This window comes from Echeneis naucrates, chromosome 2 (genome assembly GCF_900963305.1).
Source record: "Echeneis naucrates chromosome 2, fEcheNa1.1, whole genome shotgun sequence".
Lineage (NCBI taxonomy): Eukaryota > Metazoa > Chordata > Actinopteri > Carangiformes > Echeneidae > Echeneis > Echeneis naucrates.
This window is the reverse complement of record NC_042512.1, coordinates 8,995,187-9,018,621: the sequence shown is the minus strand read 5'-3', so window position 1 is coordinate 9,018,621 and position 23,435 is coordinate 8,995,187. Positions and strand designations below refer to the sequence as shown.

Genomic DNA, 23,435 nt, shown 5'->3' with positions numbered 1-23,435 from the left:
CTCCACAGCAGTGATAGGTGACGCTGATCTATGAAATAATGAAACCATGAGTCTTTCATGTTCAAGGCCCATTTGTGCAGGAAAGATCTTGAGTCTGGCACCTCAGACCACTGAGCCATCCTGACACGTGTGTCCAGCTGCCAGTCTCTGCTGAGGAAACAGAAAAGTTAATGCCAGCTTTGGTAGGACAGTGTCAGCTCTCTCTCTCCCTCTTTCAAACCAACCGGTTGAGGCAGATGGCCGCCCCCCCTGAGCCTGGTTCTGCCCGAGGTTTCTGCCTCTTAAAGGAAGTTTTTCCTTGCCACTGGCACCAAGTGCTTGCTCACCGAGGGATCTGTTGAGTGTCTAAATAATTTTAAAGTTGTCTAGACCTGCTCTTTATGTAAAGATGATTGATGTAATTTAGCGCTATACAAATAAATCTGATTTGATTGGTGGAGTGGCAGTGGAGTTCCTGAGGTACTTCTTCAAGACTGAAGATATTTCCCCTTCAGCGTGGCAACCATATTTGCTAGCTGGATGCACCAGTCAGGATGCATCACCTGCCCGGTGAACACATGGCATTTGCTAGCCGAACAGCTAGCTGTTGCTAAAAGGTTGCTAGCAGAGGATTGCTTTGATTTGCTACACCACGTTACACGACTCTGCTGTGAACCACCCCAGATGGGACACGAACCCACAATCCCTGGCTTAGGAGGCCAGTGCCTTATCCATTAGGCCACTGGGGCTGTCAGAAAAAGTCTAATTCACAGATTTTTCATCCACTTTGGATCACAAATTTTGGTAACTGCTGTCTTTGTCAGGAGTGGGATTCGAACCCACGTCTCCATTCAGAGACCAGAATGCCCTTTAGTGCAGGAAGGAGCTAACCTTGAGTCTGGCGCCTTAGACCACTCGGCCACCCTGACACGTGGGGCCTGCTGACAGTCTCTGATGAGGAAACAGAAATGTTAATGCTAGCTGTGTATGAGGCAGCTGAGCTGCAGATCCAGTCAGGATGCATCACCTGCCTGGTGAACACATGGCACCAGGATCCACTGTGGAAGAAGGCCAGCTGGCAGAGGCAGAGTTCTGCTGGGAAACTTTGGGTCTATAAAGCTATTTAATCACCTAACGTGGGGCTCAAACCCACAACCCTGAGATTTAGACTCTCATGCTCTACCAACTAGCCAGGTTGCTACAAGCACACGAAACGGCCACAAAAGACAGACTGTTAGTGCCATCTTTGATTTACTCTGGGTTCCAGGCCTCGTTGGTGCAGCAGGCAGAGTGCTAATCTCATAATTTGAAGGTGGTGAGTTGGAGCCTCTCACCTTTAGTTCCACTTCCAGGCCATGGAAGCAACAATGAGAAGTCATTTCCACTGTGTGCTAGCAGTGGATGGTTTCCATCATCCACCTCTGGGTTTTGGGCCCAGCACTCTTCCACTGCTCCACTCTGCTCACAGGTGATGTTACCAACCTGTGATCTTGAATGATGATTTGTTTACTTTCTGCTTCAAATCTTAAAAAAATAAATAAAAATCCATCAATGACAGAGAATTCTCGGTTAATGCAAGCCCTGGTGGTAAGCATAGCTGTCCTTCAAAGCAATAAGCCAGGGTTTGATTCCCAGCCATCGTAGCTTACTAAAAAGAGCACATCATCCGCGAAGCCCTCCGGATACTGACCTGGAACCCCTCCTCACCACGGCTGTGCCTCAAAATCCTGCCCATGAATATAGAATGGGACAGCAAGCACAGCCCTGCTGTCCCATTCAATTAATGTGTCAATGAATGGAAGAGCTTCTTTCTATGAGTATTGTGACATCATCAGGTGATGGATCAAACCTTCAAGGAAGTGACACGCAACGTTTGTCTTCACGTTGCCCATTATGTCATATGTGTGTCATTGTCATGCAGTGAAGCTGGCAGAATGATGTGGTAGTGTGGCTGAGCGAGTACAATCCTGAAGTGTTTTATTAAATGTAAAACTGTTATAAATGGAGTGTTGCATCACCGGAGCTCAGGTAAGAACTCTACAATTGTTTGTTTTCTGTTTGCACGTTAAACTGTTCTTAAACAACATTGAATACACATGGTTAGCAGAGTCCTCCTTGGAAACTTAAGTTTGTTACATTTAACTAAGCTACATTAGACAGACTCTTGCAGCTCATGGCTCGTTGGTCGTTGATCAAATATGAAGAATAGCACCTGTATTTCCTCAGTAAAAACACTTTCCCTGACCGGGAATCGAACCCGGGCCGCGGCGGTGAGAGCGCCGAATCCTAGCCACTAGACCATCAGGGAGTGTGTGGACACTAAATGTTGAAGTGTATGATCAATGCTCTGTGTGAGATTTTTTTTGCTGACTGAAAAGTTCTCCCCCTCAGAAAACGTCTGACTACATTTTAAATGCCATAAATATCCTGCTGTCAAAGGCTCGTTGGTCTAGGGGTATGATTCTCACTTAGGGTGCGAGAGGTCCCGGGTTCAAGTTTCAAGTTCAGCCTGTTGTCATGTTGCATAGCACATTTATAAGACAGTCAGACAGTAATGCTTAAGGTGGAGTCAGAGACATATTAGAACATAACAACAGTGCAGGAGAAGGAAGGGAGTTGATAAGTTTAGACTTATTCATTTTTAAATTGCAGAACTTGCTGAAGCTCAAGTCTCCTCCATTTCAACTCATGTGAGTATGTGAGGGTTTACCAAAAGTGCAAACAGATGATGTGACCCTGACGTGAGTTGAACACGCAACCTTCTGATCTGGAGTCAGATGCGCTACCATTGCGCCACAGAGTCGCACAGAGTTGCGAAACTGTGTCCAAAGGTTTTGAGGATAGAATGGAAGAAAGAGCTCTGACACATCACAAAAGCACATCCAGAAGGATACTGAGATAGGACTTTCAGAAAAAAGCAGCAGAGTAATTATAGTATGGTATCGGAGTAATTATAGTCCACACGAGGCCGCAGCCTCTCTGTGTGAAACTTTGGTTGTTGTTCAGCTGCAGTTAATCATTATTTTCACACTTTAGCTGCTGGTTTGATTTTTCTCCCCTTCTCCATCTGGTGTCCCTTTCATTTAGACTCCATGAGTGTGACTGAGTGATTTTCACCCATTTGTGTTTCCTTCCGCTATGATACAGACACAGACTTTTTCTACACAAGAGTTTAGTTCTTTGGAGATATGGCAATAATAACTTCGTGTATTACAGATTTTACTTGCAGTCTCTGGACTAGAGAAACAGTAGTTTAGAGTAAGAGTCATGATGGTCAGGCACTGATATTGGCAACATAACACAATGGGAGAACTTCTCAGTCACCAAAGATCTCACACAGAGCATTGATCATACATTACAACATTTATAGTACAGTCAGAAAACCAAATCTGCAGGACAACCACAAGAAATGACAGAAAAACCACCAATCAGGACTATTTATTGACAACAGGATGATGTTCCCTCTGTTCCTCAAAGGGACTTCACCAAGATTGAAACCTGCCATGACAAGCTGTCTCTGATCACTAACATCACTGGCTGGAACTCAAAACTAAACTAAACTCAAAGAGTTTAACTAAATCTAAATATGTTATGAATGACAGATTTAAAGTCTCCTGACAAGACACCAGTTGAACATAATCTTCAATCACTGTCAACGGTGTGGCCAACTTTGTGTCCTTTTAATTAAATTTAGCGACTGTTCCTGGAGTTAATGGAGACTTTTGTGGAGGAACTGACAGGAAAGCGCACATCACTCTGCAGCTATCAACAGCAGGTGCTGCAGTGAGCCCCGTCCCAAAGCCCTCACCTGTTCAGTCTATTTATGAAACATTTCAGAAGTCTCAGTCTGACCCCTGTGGTTCATACTTTACAGTTTGTTTTCAGTCAGACCTGCTGATCTGCAGTGATGGGCTGTGTGTGTTTATGGGGGGTGTAGCTCAGTGGTAGAGCATTTGACTGCAGATCAAGAGGTCCCCAGTTCAAATCTGCGTGCCCCCTGCCACTGCATGTTTTCATGTGCAAGCACAAGCTCATAACCCAGAGGTCAATGGATCAAAACCATCCTCTGCTATTCTAACACACTGAACGTCTCTTCATTTAGCTGGAAAATGTCAGGAGTTTTTCAGCAGCACTGATTAACAGGAAAACATGCAGAATATCATTTATCACTTTCTCCAGTAATGTGTACAGTTGTCTGACTCAGTGATGCTGTTGAATTCTTATAGGGCCTCCGTTCTTAAAGTGTGGGCTCCACCCCACTGGTGGGGAATAGAGACATGACAGGTGGGGCGTGACAAACTGGAGGAAATGTTCTCATCCTCTTAGATGAGTCCTAACTCAGCTCTGTCATACCTTAATGCCTTGCAGATTACAGAGATTCTCAAACATGGCGTGTCTCTCCCCAAATGGGAAACTTGGTCCATGGAAACAACAAACCATTGTTGGCAGGATTTGAACCTGCACGGGGAAACCCCAGTGATTTCTAATCAATCACCTTAACCACTCGGCCACAACAACACAGAGGCCCTGAGCAGGCCCACCTGGTCTTAGACCCAGACCCAGACCTAAATCCAAACCCAGGAGACAGAGGTTGAGTGAGTCAGTGAGGAAGAAGCTGCTCGTTCTCCTTCAACAGTTTGATCTGAGGAAAAGTCACTTCCTCTTTTCAGGAATCAACTTCTACCATCTGTCCACTAGATGGAGATAACTGAGCATCAACTGAGAACTGAGTTCTTCATCATCTGGAAACAGACAGCATTGTTTTCTTCAGCTCAAAGATTCAGCTGACAAATGCAAAATACAACCAACATTTAAACGATGACGTGTTGAAACAAAACTTTATTGATTCAGTCTGGTCAGCAGAATATAACCTGATGAAATCAGCTGCAACATTAAACTGATGTTTCTACATGAATGCATCACTGATTCTAAAACCATAAGCTGAACATGAACACTCTGTACACTCAGCGTTACACACATGAAGACAACATCATGTGTTTAAGGTGATGTTGAGCTGAACAGGACTTGTATTGAACACACAGAGGGAGTGCACCTTTCCTGGAGATACTGCAATACCAGGTCGATGCGTGGAGTGGACGGAGCAAGCCCCTATTCCATCTCCCTGTTCCAAAAATCTATTTAATATATGGTCCCCGGGTAGGGGACGTATCAGATATTAAACTGATAAGAACAGATACTACACTTGATCTTAGCCAAAAGGCCGAGAAGCGATACCGCTCAGCTGTCGGAGGTAACGGAGTGTTTCTCCGCACCGACCCGCTCAGTGAGGGGTCAGAGTCGGCTTCAGTAACAACATCACTCCGAGAGAGAGACACAAACAGAAGACATGAAGAAACGAAGGAGGGATCAGAAAACAACCACAGACATGTTATTTTCACAAAGTTACGTTGTAGAGCAAAGAAAACGTCTCTTCTTGGTCACATGTAAAACTTCATATCTATGTCAATTTACCAGCTGAATATTATTGTGAAAACATCAGTTTGTCCTCTCATGTGATTGGCCTCATGGTGTGTCCATCAAAATAACCCCCCTGTCTGCACGGATTCTCTGAAGATTCGGCTCTCCTCGACTGGACTCGGCTTTTATAGACCGAAAGTGAGAATAATAAAATGAAAGAGTAACTTTCTCATCCACAGAATAAAACCACAAATTAAATATTTAAAATAGCATTTTACCCAACTTTAACCCAACATTAGCTTAATGCTTACATGCATTAGAAAACGCCATAGACCGGCTAACGGGATTATCATCGGTACCGCGATGATTTTAAAGAGTCACTGAACTTATTTCAACTCAAACATGGCAGCGTTAGTAAAGTAACACGGGACAAATGTAACACTCAGAATCGGATGAATGTAAACGCACTAAATGACGTCACCACTTTCAGTAAGCAATACTCCCCAGAACAGAGAAAAATCTGGTGACTACGTCACATTTCCACTAAATTATTGCCGGATAATTTGTCAGAGCGGACAATTTTTCGATTCAAACATTGTGATTATCATTTCCTGTGTTACATCTGTAATGATATAATAGGTGATTTTGTTTTCTAACAGATCCTGAAGTTTGAAATGTCGGAGTTTTGCGGTTTCGGAGAAAACCTGGGTAAATGTTGGAAGTCCCTGTCTGGACGAGAGTAATGCAGCCGCACTCTGCGAGTTAACAGCTTATCAAAACACAAGCTGTTGTGCCTTTAAACTGGAAGAGTGAGATAACACCTGTTATGAGATTCTTTATACTTGTCTATGTCATATAAGTCACGTAAACCAGAGAGTGTTGAAGGAACTGAGGTTCTACTAACTCCTCATTATTAACTAAAGCTGTGCCCCGTGTGAGGCTCGAACTCACGACCTTCAGATTATGAGACTGACATGCTGCCTACTGCGCCAACGAGGCCTGAACGACCGAACAAGCCCAGACCTGTCAGGAGCACCCCGCACAACACGGGCTGAACCAGCCACACACCGGGCAGGCCGGTACATGATGAACACTGTGTTCTCATATCAAGGACGGGCGTTTTGGAAATGTTCAATGTCCTCATTTTTTTTACAGGGAGAACGTACAAGCAGCACAGAAGTGCAAAGCTCTGGAATAAATCCTATTTTAGCCACTCTCCCTTTTTTCAGAGGCATGTAAGGCTGTTTGAATCAACACATGATGATTAACACACATCCATGTTAAACATGACAATCTTTTCTCTTTTTGATTCCTCATTCTTCATTGACACATCTCTCAGTTACAATTACAGTTTCAATCAAATTGTATTAGCTGTTTATTGATTAGCTAGAGTTAAATTCTGGCTGTTTGCTGTACTGTTAAAAATTAGACGACTATTTTTTTACAAAGTGAAAACATAACCCCCACCAAAAAATGTTTTGTATTTTGAAGTATTCCTTTCTCGAAGGGTGACCTGACTTTGAGATTAATGCTTTAAAATGCAGGCAAAAAGGAAACTTTTTTACAAATGAACAGTGAGCTTGTACTCGGGAGATTTGTGTTTGATAGATTAACATCTGACTGTATCCTCATCTAACTTCCTCTACAGAAGTTCCATTCAAAAGACACAGCAGTCTCTCTGACCAATCAGTTAACTGCACTGTCTTCATGTCTCCCTTTGGAACAGCCTGACGTTTTGTGGAAGAGGTGAAGCCAAACCAGATACTATCCAACAACACCAGCTGAGTACAGTGCTGTGGACTTCAGCCGGTAACAGGCTGAATGATTTCACAACCAATGCAAAAAAAAAAGTCTGCAAATGCAAATCTCACACAGAGCAATGTAGAACACTGTTTATGATCTGCATCTTTGCTTTCTTCTGTTCACACAGTACCTTGGAATATGAAAGACCATATTTTATATATTAATATATATATTATATATTAATGTTTAACATTCGTTTTTACTGTGTGCTGCAAAAATGTATCAAATAATGGAAAAATAAAAAAACATTATCAATATAATTATCCTTAACAAGCAAGTGGAAAGTTCAGAATCATTATGATACAGTCTGACTGATAAAGCTCAATTAACTTCAATATGTTCATTTCACCGTTTTATACATTTTCATGAATTTTTCTACAATGTGAAAACATATATTTGTATTTTGAAGTATTCCTTTCTTCATTTCTTTATCAAAAATGATCTGACTTTGAGTTTAATGCTTTAGAATGGGGGCACTGAATGTTTAAAAGGCAATTTTTTTTTTTACAAATGAGCTACGAGCTTTTACTCGTGTGATTTGTGTTTGATAAATTTGCGTCTGACTGGATCCTCATCTAACTTCCTCTACTGAAGTCCCATTAAAAGGACACAGCAGTCTCTCTGCACACTTCATGTCTCCCTTTGGAGCAGCCTGAAGTTTTGTGGAAGAGGTAAACCAACAAAAACAGCAGAGTACAGCTGTGGACTGAAACAGGCTGAATGATAAAGGTTGTGTATGTCAGCTGCTTCCTTGTTGCTAAAGTCACGTGTCCCCCCGGCCCCTCCCCCCTGTGTTCTGTCCCAGTGGGCGTGTCCTCTTTCCTAATGAGGCACACCTGTCCTGCATTTCCCGCCAATCAGCCCACATAGATTCCCTCCTCGGACTTCTCTTCGCTGCCGGAGTGTCCTGCTTCTTGTTATTGTTCCCGCTGCTCTCGTTCACTATTTTTATTTGTTTTTATTATTATTATTATTATTATTATTATTATTATTGTTATTCTTATTATCCGTTCAGATTCTCCGGTGTCTCTCAGTCAGCCTCTCTCTTGGTTCCCTGTTTGTTCAGTCTCGCCTTTTGTTATCTCTCTCTGTTGTTACTTTGTTAGTTTTTCAGAAAGTCGAGCTCAGTCTGTGTTTCCTCTTTTTGTTGGACTTTTGTATCCCTACCGGACTATTTCTGTTGGGCTCGGTTTTACCGGATCTGTTTCTCTATCGGGGTCCTATTTTAGTGACCCGTAACACCTCGCTGACTAACAGCAGCAGTACAACAACAAACCAAAAACAGGTTGGAGCGGTTTTAATGTTTCATACTTTGGACTCTGAAGTTATGAGGATGTGACTTTTCCTCAGCTCAAACAGACACCAGGACTGATGAGGGAGAACAAGCAGCTTCTTCTCTTCACATGAAGCTGGAAAGTGTCAGAAAGTCTCCCTGAAGTGAGTTCAGCAGGTGAGAATCTGTAAATGTGTGAACAGGATCACTGTGATCACATTGTGTTGTTTGACTGGACAGGAGAACTTTTCTGGATGCTGATTGGCTGCTTTCAGATATGTACAGATAATATTAATTGTTTCTCTTTGAGTTAAAAGCCGATGATTTGAGGATAAGTTGTATTTTATGCCAATTAATAGAATCAATAGAGCACTGATCTTGTGAGTTGAGTTTTTATTTTTTGTCTTTGTCCTCATCCTTTAACACCACAGGGTGTGTCAACTTTTGACAGTTTAATGACAGAACTAGTCTGACAGCTCAGATAATTACTGAGGTGTTGTCTTTGTCCTTAAGACATCAACATTAATAATTATCACTGACAACACACAACTGTGAGATTTCTCAGAAACACACTATCAGGGTTTGAATAATAAAACAGATGTATTACTTGATTTCACAAAAACCCCACTGTCTGTCAATACAGATGTGTTGACTTTGAAAATATTTTTTTCTGTGATTAAATGTAACAAATTTGGCATTACAGATCAATAAATACCAAATGATAGAGCTGCAGTCACAGATAAAGATGGTTTATTTTGGTAATTATTTCTTCCATCTTAATGAGACATGAGAACTAATGTGTCCTGTGATGAAGGTGACAATGCCAAACTGTGACTGCACTTGTTGTAAAATAAGCCTGATTGCATTGATATTAAGTGAAAATAACCGTACCTGCAACAGCTACCTATCTGATTTCAAGACTTCATGGTTCTGACAGGTATCATACTGAACAAACACTGGTGCTCAATTATTAGTCAATGGAGGGTTGGTTAGAGATATCTTATACAATGTTATATTGTATCAGAATATAAAGTGTAATTTCATTTTAAGCCTTCTGTGTAGACAAGTCTACCTTCTTTATTTTTAATACTAAACATCTTGTTTTTGTTTCAGGAATTTCAACTGGTAGAGTGGCTGAATACCAAATAAAATACATGTGGGATTAAGTAATTCTGACCACTGGTGGTAATTTATTCAGTTTAGTGTAAATACTGCACTTAAATACAGTTTGAGGTGATTGTATGATATTTGAGTTTCTATTCATTGGAACTTTATTCTTGAACACGACAACATTTCAGAAGGAAACATGGTACTCTTCTCCTGAACTACATTTCATTGACAATTTAAGTAAAGAACAAATTTTAATGTAAACATTTTGGCAATGTCCTTCCACTAATAACTTTGTAATTGTGATTAGTTAAAACAATTTCCTTTCTATGTGTCCTCAGGGACAAGCAGTAATGTGAAGATGACCCCTGATTATTATGACCAACCTTATGTCTATATTTTATCTGCACTTTGTAGAGAACAGTTTCTTCACTATATTCTTGTTCTAATATAAAGTAAGATTCACTGAATAAAGTAAATCTCTTTGAGATTTTATTTTTTGTAACAAGATTTTTATCAACTTTCATGATGAAGATGAAGCTGATTTTTCTTGAACTGGTGTGCTGTTTCTGTTTAGCCATGACAGAACAAGTGTCAGGACTGGTCTGATACCTTAGCTGAAGCTGTTGAAGGTTTAAAGCGGCATTCCTTGTTTTTATTGTTGGAAATCATTTGAAGAAAAACAGAAAACATTAAATTGTCACAAGTTGTTTGCTCAATAAGGTGACATGAATTAAATCCAACATATCCCATAGTCAGATACCATCTAGTGGACAGAGAGAAGAAGCACCATCAAATCGGATATATATATTTCTCTGAAATTTACTGACTACAGACTGATTTGGATGTGAAGTTTTGAAAGCACACTACTTAAACGTGTCAAACAATTCTTTGAGATGCAGTCTGAACATCAGATGTTTAGGTCTGGGGTTTCCTGACAAAGATCAGGCTGGTTCAGATGTTTTACTGCTTTTTTTTTTTTTTTGGCTTCTGAAGGGACGATTTGGTCCTTAAATGCATTTTATTAGAATTCTAGACCTTCAAATGTGTCAATATTACTTTATATATATATATATATATATATATATATATATATATATGCGCAAATGTATGACATTGAAGATTAACATGAAGAGAGAAAAGTCAAGCAGTTTGTTGTTGGGAGTTAAAGACTGAAGTTAGTGACATATTAGAGGCAGAAATACTGATTGTGTCCTGTGATGTAAATGCTGTTGTAATGAAGCTTTTTGTTGTGTTTGTGTGAAGGTGGAGGCTCAGCTATGAATCAGTGTGAGGACAGAGAGGAGGGAGCCCCTCCCTCTAAAACCACTCTGTGTGGGGAACATGAGAGTCAGACCAAAGCTCAGAGGTGAGATGAGGATCTCTAACTGTACATCTGTCAGAGCTCAGCACTCAGATCACTGCTCCATCATTATTCACTCTCACTGTCACATTTTTTTACTAATCTTTTTCTGCTGCTGTTTTTTTTTTTTTTTTTTTTTTTTTTTTCCCCCCATAGGGAGCTCAACCAGCATATATTATCGTTGATTTTCTTTTTTCTGTACTTTTCATTTAAGTTGATAATCAAATGAAAGATGTTAAATCGGTGATTTGTAAATTTTATTAAAATAAAATAAAAAATACGTAGTGTTCTGGGAGATTCATAGCTATACAAATGAAAACCTCACTTAAGTACTTTCATTTAAACGGATAATTTTCTTTTCAGTTTCTTGGTCGTTGATTATTTTAATGTCACCTGTGTTTTTTGAAGCTACCAGAAGTCAAGACCAGATTCTCCTGAACTGAGCTGTGTGTCCATGAAGAGTGATCGGTCTATGGATCGTCCTATTGAGTTTAAGGATGGACAACAGTCTGCTGTATCCAGCTGTGTGTCCATGAAGTGTGATCGGTCTATGAATGACTTTATCAAAGAAAAAAGGTAAAAGCTGATCATTTGTTGTTGTTTGACTCATTAAAGGTATCAAAGCTTGTCTATCAGCTTCTCTGGTGTTCATTGAAAACTCCTGGAACAAACTGTGTGTTTGTGTCTTTGTGTCTCCTCAGAGTTCAGTCTGACAAACATCATCACACAGACCTGGACTCCATATTTATGGTGTGTAAATGTTCATCCAGTGACTACAACAGACACCAACAAAGACTTGAGTTTGAAGCTGCACTCTTTAGACCAGTAGAGCTTTACTCTGTGACAGACAGGAGTTGAATTGGGATTGAACAGGTTTGGGGTGGGAGAGGACTGGGAGTTGTAGTTCACCACAGCAATAATCCATCAGCCTCAACAGATATGTTCTGTATTAATATGGTCTGTTGGAGACTTTTACAAAACATTTCTGCTCCTTCTTCTTCATCTACAGTGAATCTTAAACAAAAGTTTATTTAGTTGTTTTCCAGATCATTTCAGCTGTGACTTAATAACAAAGACCAAAGTTAATCAGATTCAGTCCTGGACCTCCATGGACTCTGTCTCTACAGGGTTTAAAGATGGAATAATTCATCAGTGAACTAGTTCAGGTGGTCTGATCCATCTTCAGCCACAGTCACAGTTAATACCCTGAATTTTCACTTCCTAAGTTGATGTGTTGAAGGGCTGTATCAGTTTGGTCTTCATGTGATGATCAGGATCTCCGGGTTGTCAGAATCTAAAGTCAAACTTAGAAAGTTACACCAGTGAAGTTAGTTTAGTGAAGTCAGCAGGTCTGAATCTTTCTGTGTAGCTCTGGAAAGAGACGTGGCAGCAGATGATACAGCAGCAGCTAAAGATGAACTCTGCTGACTGATGATCTGATGCTTTGATCCATCAGTTTATACTGAGAGTGAACTTTACACAGGATGTTATTGTGTTCCAGCTGCTGGAGGAGAACATCGTCTGTTTTGTGAAGAACGAGCTGAAGAAAATGAAAAGGAGTCTGAGTCCAGATTACCCACAATTCATGAAGAATGAGGATGATGAGGTGGATGAAGAGCAGAGGAGGAGCAGAGAGGCATTTCTGAAGATCGCAGTGAACTTCCTGAGGAGGATGAAGCAGGAGGAGCTGGCTGACTGTCTGCAGAGCAGTAAGAGGATTTAACTTGATGGATCAATTAGACATTTACTGGGAGAAATATGATCATATTCTTATTCCTTAGGAGAAGTAAATATCAACCTTGTAATTTATTTGTATTTTGCCCGTTCAGAGTTTATTGCACCAGTTTGTCAGCGTAAACTGAAATCTGGCCTGAAGAAGAAGTTCCAGTGTGTGTTTGAGGGGATCTCTAAAGCAGGAAAGCCAACCCTTCTGAATCAGATCTACACAGAGCTCTACATCACAGAGGGAGGGACTGGAGAGGTCAATGAGGAACATGAGGTCAGACAGATTGAAACAGCATCCAGGAAACAGGACAGAGCAGAAACAAGCATCAGACAAGAAGACATCTTTAAACCCCCACCTGGAAGAGACCAACCAATCAGAACAGTGATGACAAAGGGAGTGGCTGGCATTGGGAAAACCGTCTTAACACAGAAGTTCACTCTGGACTGGGCTGAAGACAAAGCCAACCAGGACATAGAGTTCACATTCCCCTTCACCTTCAGAGAGCTGAATGTGCTGACAGAGAAGAAGTTCAGCTTGGTGGAACTTGTTCATCTCTTCTTCACTGAAACCAAAGAAGCAGGAATCTGCAGCTTTGATCAGTTCCAGGTCGTGTTCATCTTTGACGGTCTGGATGAGTGTCGACTTCCTCTGGACTTCCACAACACTGAGGTCCTGACTGATCCTACAGAGTCCACCTCAGTGGACGTGCTGCTGACAAACCTCATCAGGGGGAAACTGCTTCCCTCTGCTCGCCTCTGGATAACCACACGACCTGCAGCAGCCAATCAGATCCCTCCTCAGTGTGTTGACATGGTGACAGAGGTCAGAGGGTTCAATGACCCCCAGAAGGAGGAGTACTTCAGGAAGAGGTTCAGACATGAGGAGCAGGCCAGCAGGATCATCTCCCACATCAAGACCTCACGAAGCCTCCACATCATGTGCCACATCCCAGTCTTCTGCTGGATCACTGCTACAGTTCTGGAGGAGGTGTTGAAGACCAGAGAGGGAGGAGAGCTGCCCAAGACCCTGACTGAGATGTACATCCACTTCCTGGTGGTTCAGTCCAAACTGAAGGAGGTCAAGTACGATGGAGGAGCTGAGTCAGATCCACACTGGAGTCCAGAGACCAGGAAGATGATTGAGTCTCTGGGAAAAGTGGCTTTTGAGCAGCTGCAGAAAGGAAACCTGATCTTCTATGAATCAGACCTGACAGAGTGTGGCATCGATATCAGAGCAGCATCAGTTTACTCAGGAGTGTTGACACAGATCTTCAAAGAGGAGACAGGGCTGTACCAGGACAAGGTCTTCTGCTTCGTCCATCTGAGTGTTCAGGAGTTTCTGGCTGCTCTTCATGTCCATCTGACCTTCATCAACTCTGGAGTCAATCTGATGGCAGAAAAACAAACAACCTTCCTTTGGTCAAACCTTTTTAAAAAAAACCCTGAACCTTTAATTCTCTACCAGAGTGCTGTGGATAAGGCCTTACAGAGTCCACATGGACACCTGGACTTGTTCCTCCGGTTCCTTCTGGGTCTTTCACTGCAGACCAACCAAACTCTCCTACGAGGCCTGGTGACACAGACAGGAAGTAGCTCAGAGACCAATCAGGAAACCGTCCAGTACATCAAGACAAAGATCAGTGAGAATGTGTCTCCAGAGAAAAGTATCAACCTGTTTCACTGTCTGAATGAACTGAATGATGGTTCTCTGGTGGAGGAGATCCAACAGTCCCTGAGATCAGGACGTCTCTCCACAGATGAACTTACTCCTGCTCAATGGTCAGCTCTGGTCTTCATCTTACTGTCATCAGAAAAGATCTGGATGTGTTTGACCTGAAGAAATACTCTGCTTCAGAGGAGGCTCTTCTGAGGCTGCTGCCAGTGGTCAAAGCCTCCAACAAAGCTCTGTATGTACAAATAAATCCAACAAGATCAACTAAATCTTCATGTAGTTGAAATCAAAAAACTTTTTTGTAAAACAATCTTTGGAATCATTTTCTCTTGTTCTGCTGATTCCTCCTCAGACTGAGCTGCTGTATCCTCTCAGACAGAAGCTGTGAAGCTCTGTCCTCAGTCCTCAGCTCCCAGTCCTCTAGTCTGAGAGATCTGGACCTGAGTAACAACAACCTGCAGGATTCAGGAGGTGAAGCTGCTGTCTGCTGGACTGGGAGAGTCCACACTGTGAGCTGAAAGACCTCAAGTTAGTATGTCAGTGCTTTGTATTAATAACTAAAGGGTGACATTCCTGAAATAATGAGTGTGACGTTTTCATTAATTCTTCTTCAGACTGAGTGGCTGTAACCTCTCAGACAGAAGCTGTGAAGCTCTGTCCTCAGTCCTCAGCTCCCAGTCCTCTAGTCTGAGAGATCTGGACCTGAGTAACAACAACCTGCAGGATTCAGGAGTGAAGCTGCTGTCTGCTGGACTGGAGTGTCCACAGTGCAGACTTGAAGGACTCAAGTTAGTTTATAACGGTTTTGCATTAATAAATATTGTTTTTGACAAGTTTGTCAAGTTTTTATTACACATCGCCGTCTTAAGGGTGTTTTTTTTTTTTTTTTTTTCTCCCCCCTTCTGCTATTCCTTTTCAGACTGAGCTGCTGTCACCTCTCAGAGAGAAGCTGTGAAGCTCTGTCCTCAGTCCTCAGCTCCCAGTCCTCTAGTCTGAGAGATCTGGACCTGAGTAACAACAACCTGCAGGATTCAGGAGTGAAGCTGCTGTCTGCTGGACTGAGAGTCCACACTGTGAGCTGGAAACTCTCAGGTCAGAGTTCATGTTTGTCTGAATACTTTGGATTTAGTTTTTTTGATAAACATTGATAAATTTTAAATGTTTTCATTAAATGAGGGAAAAAAAAGTTTTGTACAAACTCCAATTCCAATGAAGTTGGGATGTTTTGTAAAATGTAAATAAAAACAATACAATGATTTGCAAATCCTCTTCAACCCATCTTCAATTGAATACACTACAAAGACAAGATATTTAATGTTCAATCTGATAAACTTTGTTTTTGTGCAAATATTCACTCGTTTTGAATTTGATTCTGCAACATGTTCCAATAAAGCTTGGACAGGGTTTACCACTGTGTTACATCACCTTTCCTTCTAACACCAGTCAATAAGCGTTTGGGAACTGAGGACAGTTTGTCCATTTCAAATGAGCTCTGGCCCAGAGAAGGCGGGTGGCATTTCTGGATGTTGTTGATGCATGGCTTTTTGCTTTGCATGGTAGAGTTTTAACTTGCAATTGTAGATGTAGTGACGGACTGTGTTAGCTGACAGTGGTTTTCTGAAGTGTTCCTGAGCCCACACAGCACATACACACATCCTTTACACCATGATGTTGGTTTTTTATGCCGTGCCGCCCGATGGATCGAAGGTCACGGGCATTTAATGTTGATTTTCAGCCTTGCCGCTTATGTGTAGAAAGTTCTCCAGATTCTCTGAATCTTTTGATTATATTATGGACTGTATATGATGAAATTCCTAAATTCCTTGCAATTGAACGTTGAGAAACATTGTTCTTAAAGTGTTGGACTATTTTCTCACGTGGTTGTTCACAAAGTTGTGATCCTCGTCCCATCTTTGCTTGGCTGAGCCTTTGGGGATGCTCCTTTCATACCCAATCATGACACGCACCTGTCCCAGCTTTTTTGAAAAAGGCATCCCGTTTCAAAATGAAACAATATTTGCACAAAAACAATAAGTTTATCAGTTTGAACATTAAATATCTTGTCTTTGTAGTGTATTCGATTGAATATAGGTTGAAGAGGATTTGGAAAATTATTGTATTCTGTTTGTATTTACATTTTACACAACGTCCCACTTCATTGGAATTGGGGTTTGCATATTTGGGAGATTATCATCAGTTTAAAAAGCTTTATGAATCAAACTAACCCTAACCCACACACACAGAGTGGACTCCACCCTGAGAACAAGGAGGGCAAACAACAATATATATACAAATGACCAAAGGCCATAACAGTTCTTTATAAGGAAGTAGGTTCTTAATTTAGCTTCCTCCAAACATCAAGAGAACATTTATATCTCTGCTTTTGGAATGGGGGGTTGGATTATTTTTTATGACAAAATTTACATTGACAGAGGACGAACAAGGTGAAGGCGTTACATACGAAAATAAAATCATTCCGATTGAAATTTACATGAACCGTAGCCTCCATATCTCTGCTGGGACTAAGCAGTCAGGGTTTACTAGATGGACCCAGAAATATGGAAGGCAGAAAAAGATCAGAAACAGGCCAGACAAGACGAATGTTCCCACTGGAGGACTGCCAAGCGAGCGGGATTGGGGACAAACAGGCGTCCAGATGGTCCTGTTCCAGGGTCTGGGTGGGTGTGCTGCTCCTCCCGAACCAAGTTGTCTGACCAGGAGACTGCAGCCACCACCTGGGAACAAGGTAATATGGTTCCTCAGCAATGAAAACTGATGAGACAGGGCGTCAGGCTTGATATTTTTGAACCAGGGCGCTACGACAGAATGTAATTGAATCTTGTACAGAACAGAGCCCACCTGGCCTGACGTGGGTGAGTTGCTTGACTGTGCTGATGTAGGCCAGGTTCTTATGGTCGGTCCAGACCACAAAGGGATGTTCAGCCCCCACCAGCCAGATGATGCAACTCCTCCAATGCCAGCTTAACCACCAACAGTTCCTCTCAGCATGGAGCAGGCGGCGAGAAAAGAAGGCACATGGATGAACCTTTGTGTCCCGAGAAGAGCGTTGGGACAGGATGGCCCCCACCCCCACGTCAGATGCATCGACCTCAACTATGAAAGGGAGAGATGGGTCAGGGTGGATAAGGACAGGAGCAGAAGTGAACCGAGCCTTGAGCAACTTAAAGGCTCGTCCAGCAGCAGGGGTCCAGACAAAAAACTGGGTACTGGAAGTTAGTGCAGTCAGAGGAGCTGCTAGGGTGCTGGAATTTCAGAAGAACCGCCAGTAGAAGTTGGGAAACCCTAAAAAGCTCTGCAGCTGTTTGCAGGCAGATGGAACAGGCCATTCCAGTCACCTTGGCTTATATGGTATTGCATTGTATCCTCTTCAGGTTTTAAACATTTGAACTGTATACTCAGACTCGCTGTCGCGCTGTGTGAAAACTTTGTTTTCTAAAGTCACATCTTTTATTCTTTACTCAGGTTGAGACGCTGCAGTTTGTCAAAGATCAGCTGTTCTTCTCTGGTCTCAGCTCTGAAGTCCAACCCCTCCCATCTCAGAGAACTGGACCTGAGTCACAACAACAACCTGCAGGATTCAGGACTGAAGGATCTGTGTGGTTTTCTGAAGAGTCCAGATTGTAGACTGGAGATTCTGAGGTCTGTTCAGTTGTTGTAGATTTGTTTAATCCAGATTTTATATTACATTTAACTTTAATGTATTCACTTCATTAAAAATAGCTGTTGTTTCATGTTTCCAGTTGTTCTATTGATAATAATAAAAGTTGTCAGTCTTTTCCAAAACTTGAATTTTACTTGTTCACTATATTAATCTGGACTGGATCTTTAAATCTTGGTCTTGGTCTTTGTATTGGAACATTGGTCTGATGTGGACCAGCAACATTGAGATGTTAAAGTGGGTGATGAGGAAGATGGAGAAGTCTGGATCAAGACATTTCTGACTGATTCATACCTGTCAAGTTTTGGATTGAAAATAAGGGATATTTTCCCAGCACCTGCTGCGAGACGTCCCACCACCCCAACTAAGCTCCAGTATCCGTACATTTTAAGACAGATGGACAAGAAAGCTGAAATCACCACTTGTCAACCACCTACAAACTGCAATTGGCTTTATGCAGCTCCACTATGTCCTGAACGTCAGCCAGCTCCTTTGTTTCCTGTCTTTCATTATTGGACATACTGATTAATCCAGGTGTGTCTGACCATTGTTGTCATTGTTGTTGTTGTCATGTTGACCATTGCCATTACCATGACTACTGAGGTCAGTCACACCTGGATTAATCAGTATGTCCAATAATGGCAGACAGGAAACAAAGGAGCTGGTTGCCGCCTTAAATTTTGTTTTACCCTCCCGTAATTTTTTTCTCTCTCATTGTTGTCTCTCTAGTCTGACAATGTCACACTAACCTTGCAAACACCTACAGTTACATGCAGTAGGTTAGTGTAGCAGGTGGCAGAGGTCAGACTGGGGTATTATTATATTTTTAATAAATGCAGGTTAAATACAGGAAATTTACGGGAAAATACTAATACCAGAGGGGGCTGGGAAAGGAGGGTCAAATACGGGAAAATCACAGCCAAAACGGGATACTTGAAAAGTATGCTGATTATCAGTCATCTGATCTCCATGATTGTTCTTTTCCAGGTTGAGGATGCTGTTGGTTGTCAGAGATCAGCTGTTCTTCTCTGGCCTCAGCTCTGAAGTCCAACCCCTCCCATCTCAGAGAACTGGACCTGAGAGGAAACCTCCTGCAGGATCCAGATGTGGAGGAGCTGCGTGATCTTGTGGAGAGTCCAGACTGTAGACTGAAGACTCTGAGGTCAGTCCACTGTGGTAGATCTTAATTTAATGTCCTAATAAATGTCTTCAGACTTGGAGGGTGTGGAGCTGAGGACCAGAGTCAGTTGTGTTGTTGAGACTCCAGCCCTCATGGGGCTTTCAGACACGTGGCCGTGGCCCCCCTGTGCTCTGAAAGCTGTTATTTCCAAAGGATTGGAGCTCCACCACAGGTTTCCCTGCACTGAGCACAGTGATAGTTGTGTTTCTTTGTGGTGTTGTCATACTCAGTCAGTGTGTTACTGCAGTAGATGGAGTTCAGAGCAGCGGTACAGAAGCTGAGTGATGAGCTGCTGTGGACGGAGTCAACATCAAAAAGCTCTTCTACACACTTTGAAAACAAACAGTCCCACACATGTTGAAATGTTCTTCATTTAGAAGATTTTACAGCTTCATCTTCACGTCAAGCAGAACTTTCCTTTGCTGCCACATATTTATGAAGCAGCCACTGCTGTATTCCTACACAAGTATGCCATGTATTCCACTACAGCCGCAGGTCAGCTGAGGGGAATCACTTTGTTTTAGAGTGAGGAGCTGCTGAACTTCAGCCTCCAGTGGCTGAAATGACAATTACACTAAAGAAACACTTCAAACATCCAGACAGAAGTGGTGGAACTTTGTTTTTTAAGTCTTTGAACATTTCTGACTGATTATCAATGATTTTATCTGCATCTTTTCTTCCTATTCAGATTTGACAACTCCAGTTTGTCAGAGATCAGCTGTTCTTCTCTGGTCTCAGCTCTGAAGTCCAACCCCTCCCATCTCAGAAACTGGACCTGAGTCTGAACGACCTGCAGGATTCAGGACTGAAGGATCTGTGTGGTTTTCTGAAGAGTCCTCACTGTAGACTGGAGACTCTGAGGTCAGACTCATGTTTTATTTCTGCTCTCAGATTAATATGATGTTACAGTTGTGGTGACTCTGACCTGCAGACAGGTTTATATTTGAGGGAAAATCCTCTTCAGGTTTTTAACATTTAAACTGTTAGATGTTTGAAAGTAACTTTTGAAAACTGAATTTCAATCATTTGAACATGACATTTGAATTTCACACAATTTATATTCACAATATTGACAGTTTGAGTCAGTTCAGGTTCTTTCAGTGTTGTTTCATTTTCTCATTAAATCTTGTCACTGTTGTATTTGACTGTTGTGAAGCTGCTTCCTGTTGGGTTCAGCCTGTTTGACTTTCATTTTCTAAACTTCTACTTTCTAAACCTTCAGCTCTGAACAGGTGATCGAAACCATTGAACACTTTCAAGCAGGAACTTTGTCTCCTAAAGTCACATCTTTTATTCTTTACTCAGGTTGATTTATTGCTTGCTCTTCAGAGATCAGCTGGTCTTACTTTGGTCTCAGCTCTGAAGTCCAAACCCCTCCCATCTCAGAGAACTGGACCTGAGTTGGAACAACCTGCAGGATTCCAGGGACTGAAGGATCTGTTTGGTTTTCTGAAGAGTCCTCACTGTAGACTGGAGACTCTGAGGTCAGACTCATGTTTTATTTCTGCTCTCAGATTAATATGATGTTACAGTCTGTGGGACCTGACCTGCAGCCATCAGGCTGATATTATACTGATCCTCACTGAGGATCTCATGCTGATGTCTGTTTTCTTCTTCTCTGGTTTAGTCCAGTCAGTGTGACAAGAGCAATGTTGAACTACAGATTAAAACTTGAAGGAAAAGAAGAAAAAGTCCTTCAGTGTTCAATGACCGGAAACATTTTTCCACACTGACATGAACAAATATATATTCAGTGTTTTGTTTTGTTTTTTTTGTTTGTTTGTTTTGTTTTGGTTTTTTTTTTTTTTTCCCAACACAACTATTAATTCATCTGACTGAAGCAGACTAACTGAGAGATTCAGACCAAACTCAGCATGTTTGTTAACGTGGTAATGCTAAATGAAGTTCCAGTATGTGTGAATCACGTGTTGACTTTTCTGCAGATTCAGTCTAAACATGTTTGTTGTCTTTGAAAAATTAGGATGTCTAGTAGACTCTCTAATGAACATGAGTTTGTACAGATGGAGCCACAGGTGGAGTGGTAGAGTTTAAGAGGTGAAGTCACAGTCTTTATGGAAGCAGCAGGGTTATTATTATAATGAGAGCTGTTGTGTATTTGACTGTGGTGAAGCTGCTTCCTGTTGGTTCAGCTGTTGACTTTCATTTTCTAAACTTCTACTTTCTAAACCTTCAGCTTTGAACAGATGATGAAACATGAACACTTTCAAGCAGGAACTTTGTCTCCTAAAGTCACATCTTTATTCTTTACTCAGGTTGGAGGGCTGCAGGTTTGTCAGAGATCAGCTGTTCTTCTCTGGTCCTCAGCTCTGAAAGTCCAACCCTCCCTCCCATCTCAGAGAACTGGACCTGAGTCACAAAACCTGAAGATTCAGGACTGAAGGATCTGTGTGGTTTTTCGGAGAGTCCCTCACTGCACGACTGGAGACTCTGAGGTCAGACTCATGTTGTTATTTCTGCTATCAGATTAATATGATGTTACAGTTGTGTGGGGACTCTGACCTGCAGACATCAGGCTGATATTATACTGATCCACACGGAGGATCTTCATGCTACGTTCTGTTTTATTCTGTTCTGATTTGGTCAGGTATGGTTAAAAAAAAATCCTTCATTGTCTTCAATGAAACCAAATATTTAGTCAGCCAATCAGACATTAGTAATCAGGAACCAGCCCAGTACAGCAACAAACAAACAATACTGTTCCAGGGAGCTGACTGGCTCAGATGCAGGCTTATTTAAACATGTTTGATACCACCCTAAAACCAATCTGCTCCAGAGCCGGTTTCTACTCGGTTCTCAATTTTAGTTACCAGAATGTTAATAATAATTAGTAATACTAAAGTGAACCGCAGGGCACCCATCCTATGTGAGAAAAGAGACAACTCACCCTTGATGCTATTCAGTCTGATCAGGCTCTCTGGAAACAGTTTTTCTGTTTTTATTATTGATACAGATCAGTTTATATTTATCTGCTGAGTCTGATGTCGGATCATCACCATCTGTTTTTCATAATCCCTCTATGAGGAGAACCTGAGCATGTTCCACTCACTGTCTCACTGTTGTGGTTGTTTTGTCTCTACAGGCTCGACAACAGACTGATTAAAGCTTCCACAAAGAAAACCTGTGAGTCCTGAACCTCTGAGTCCTGCTCACCAAACTGACTGTGCTCTCTTCATCAATATCTTTATGTGTTGTATTTTTGGGTTCACCCTATTTCAACAACGACTTTTGTGGAACCTGGATCCTTAAAGTCTGAACATGTTTGGACCACATGGCCACCTGATCACATCATCATATTAAGTTTAATACTGTCAGCTTGTGAACAGTACTTTCAATATGAGTCATAATATAATCCTACGTGTTGCTTGATCATTTTATATATTTAAGTTGTTTACATTAAAGGTTTCAAATTTCTAGGAAAATTACAAAACCATATGATTTCAGATTATTTATTTTAATGTGTGGAGGTTTTTAATTCATGTAATGTATAACAGATGAACATGGTTCCTTCAGTAAACATTGATATTGTATCAGGTTATTTTTGGATCATTGGTTCGATGGAGTTATTTGTCATCCACGCAGAGCTAAATCCCAGATTTTAATTTCACTTTCTGCAGCACAGCCAGCTGTTTATCAGTCAGTCTATAAATACAACAGGTGGCTTGCAGCTGGTGACTTTCAGATTGGTACACAGCCAATAGAAAACCAGGATCATCTGAGAGAAACGTGATGACAGGAGGTTTTGAGCTGCTCCTGCGGGACTCTACAGTTTCTCCATCATCAGATCTGAGTCAGAGGATGTGAACACTGATTTCTGCTATCTGCTGTGTCTTCTCCTCCCATCAGGTGATTCTGATGTCAAACAGAGTCCAATAACAGCAGAGACAAAGCTGGATGTGTCAGAGGACCAACAAAGCTGGACAAGGTGAGAGGTCAAATATCTGTCCTGATGCTCACAGGACGATTCGAGGCTCAGCACATGGCAGGAAATGGGAGAACAAATATTCAACCAATATCCCTGTAGCTGACCAATGATTTAATCTCTTTGAGCAGAGAAAGAGGACAGGACAGAAACTGAAAACTATTGTTTACATTTTTTTATATTGAGTGATAGGAAAAGGAGTTTTCTGAGTAGATCACAATAAGACACGACACACATAAAGTTTCAGTCCAGTTTGTTCCCTTAATCCGTCATCTGGAGCTCTTTAAAATCTGGAC

At 41.6% G+C, this 23,435-nt stretch overlaps 1 long non-coding RNA gene and 6 other non-coding genes across 7 annotated transcripts; 2 read left to right on the top strand and 5 right to left on the bottom strand.

Annotated features, from left to right (window-relative positions):
* Positions 1-655: 655 nt before the first annotated feature.
* On the bottom strand, positions 656-728 carry trnar-ccu (transfer RNA arginine (anticodon CCU)). The gene has a single exon. It is a non-coding gene; the product is annotated as a tRNA-Arg (tRNA).
* A 69-nt stretch (positions 729-797) lies between these two features.
* trnal-caa (transfer RNA leucine (anticodon CAA)) lies at positions 798-908 on the bottom strand. The gene is made up of 2 exons: positions 871-908; positions 798-843 (listed from the first exon to the last, which is right to left on the bottom strand). It is a non-coding gene; the product is annotated as a tRNA-Leu (tRNA).
* A 1,307-nt stretch (positions 909-2,215) lies between these two features.
* Positions 2,216-2,287, bottom strand: trnae-cuc (transfer RNA glutamic acid (anticodon CUC)). Its single transcript has one exon. It is a non-coding gene; the product is annotated as a tRNA-Glu (tRNA).
* A 423-nt stretch (positions 2,288-2,710) lies between these two features.
* On the bottom strand, positions 2,711-2,782 carry trnaw-cca (transfer RNA tryptophan (anticodon CCA)). The gene has a single exon. It is a non-coding gene; the product is annotated as a tRNA-Trp (tRNA).
* A 1,124-nt stretch (positions 2,783-3,906) lies between these two features.
* trnac-gca (transfer RNA cysteine (anticodon GCA)) lies at positions 3,907-3,978 on the top strand. Its single transcript has one exon. It is a non-coding gene; the product is annotated as a tRNA-Cys (tRNA).
* Positions 3,979-5,021: 1,043 nt separating this feature from the next.
* On the bottom strand, positions 5,022-5,212 carry LOC115057905 (U2 spliceosomal RNA). The gene has a single exon (XR_003841979.1). It is a non-coding gene; the product is annotated as a U2 spliceosomal RNA (small nuclear RNA).
* A 5,681-nt stretch (positions 5,213-10,893) lies between these two features.
* LOC115055366 (uncharacterized) lies at positions 10,894-11,659 on the top strand. Its single transcript, XR_003841683.1, has 3 exons — positions 10,894-10,949; positions 11,352-11,519; positions 11,645-11,659. It is a non-coding gene; the product is annotated as an uncharacterized LOC115055366 (long non-coding RNA).
* Positions 11,660-23,435: the final 11,776 nt, after the last annotated feature.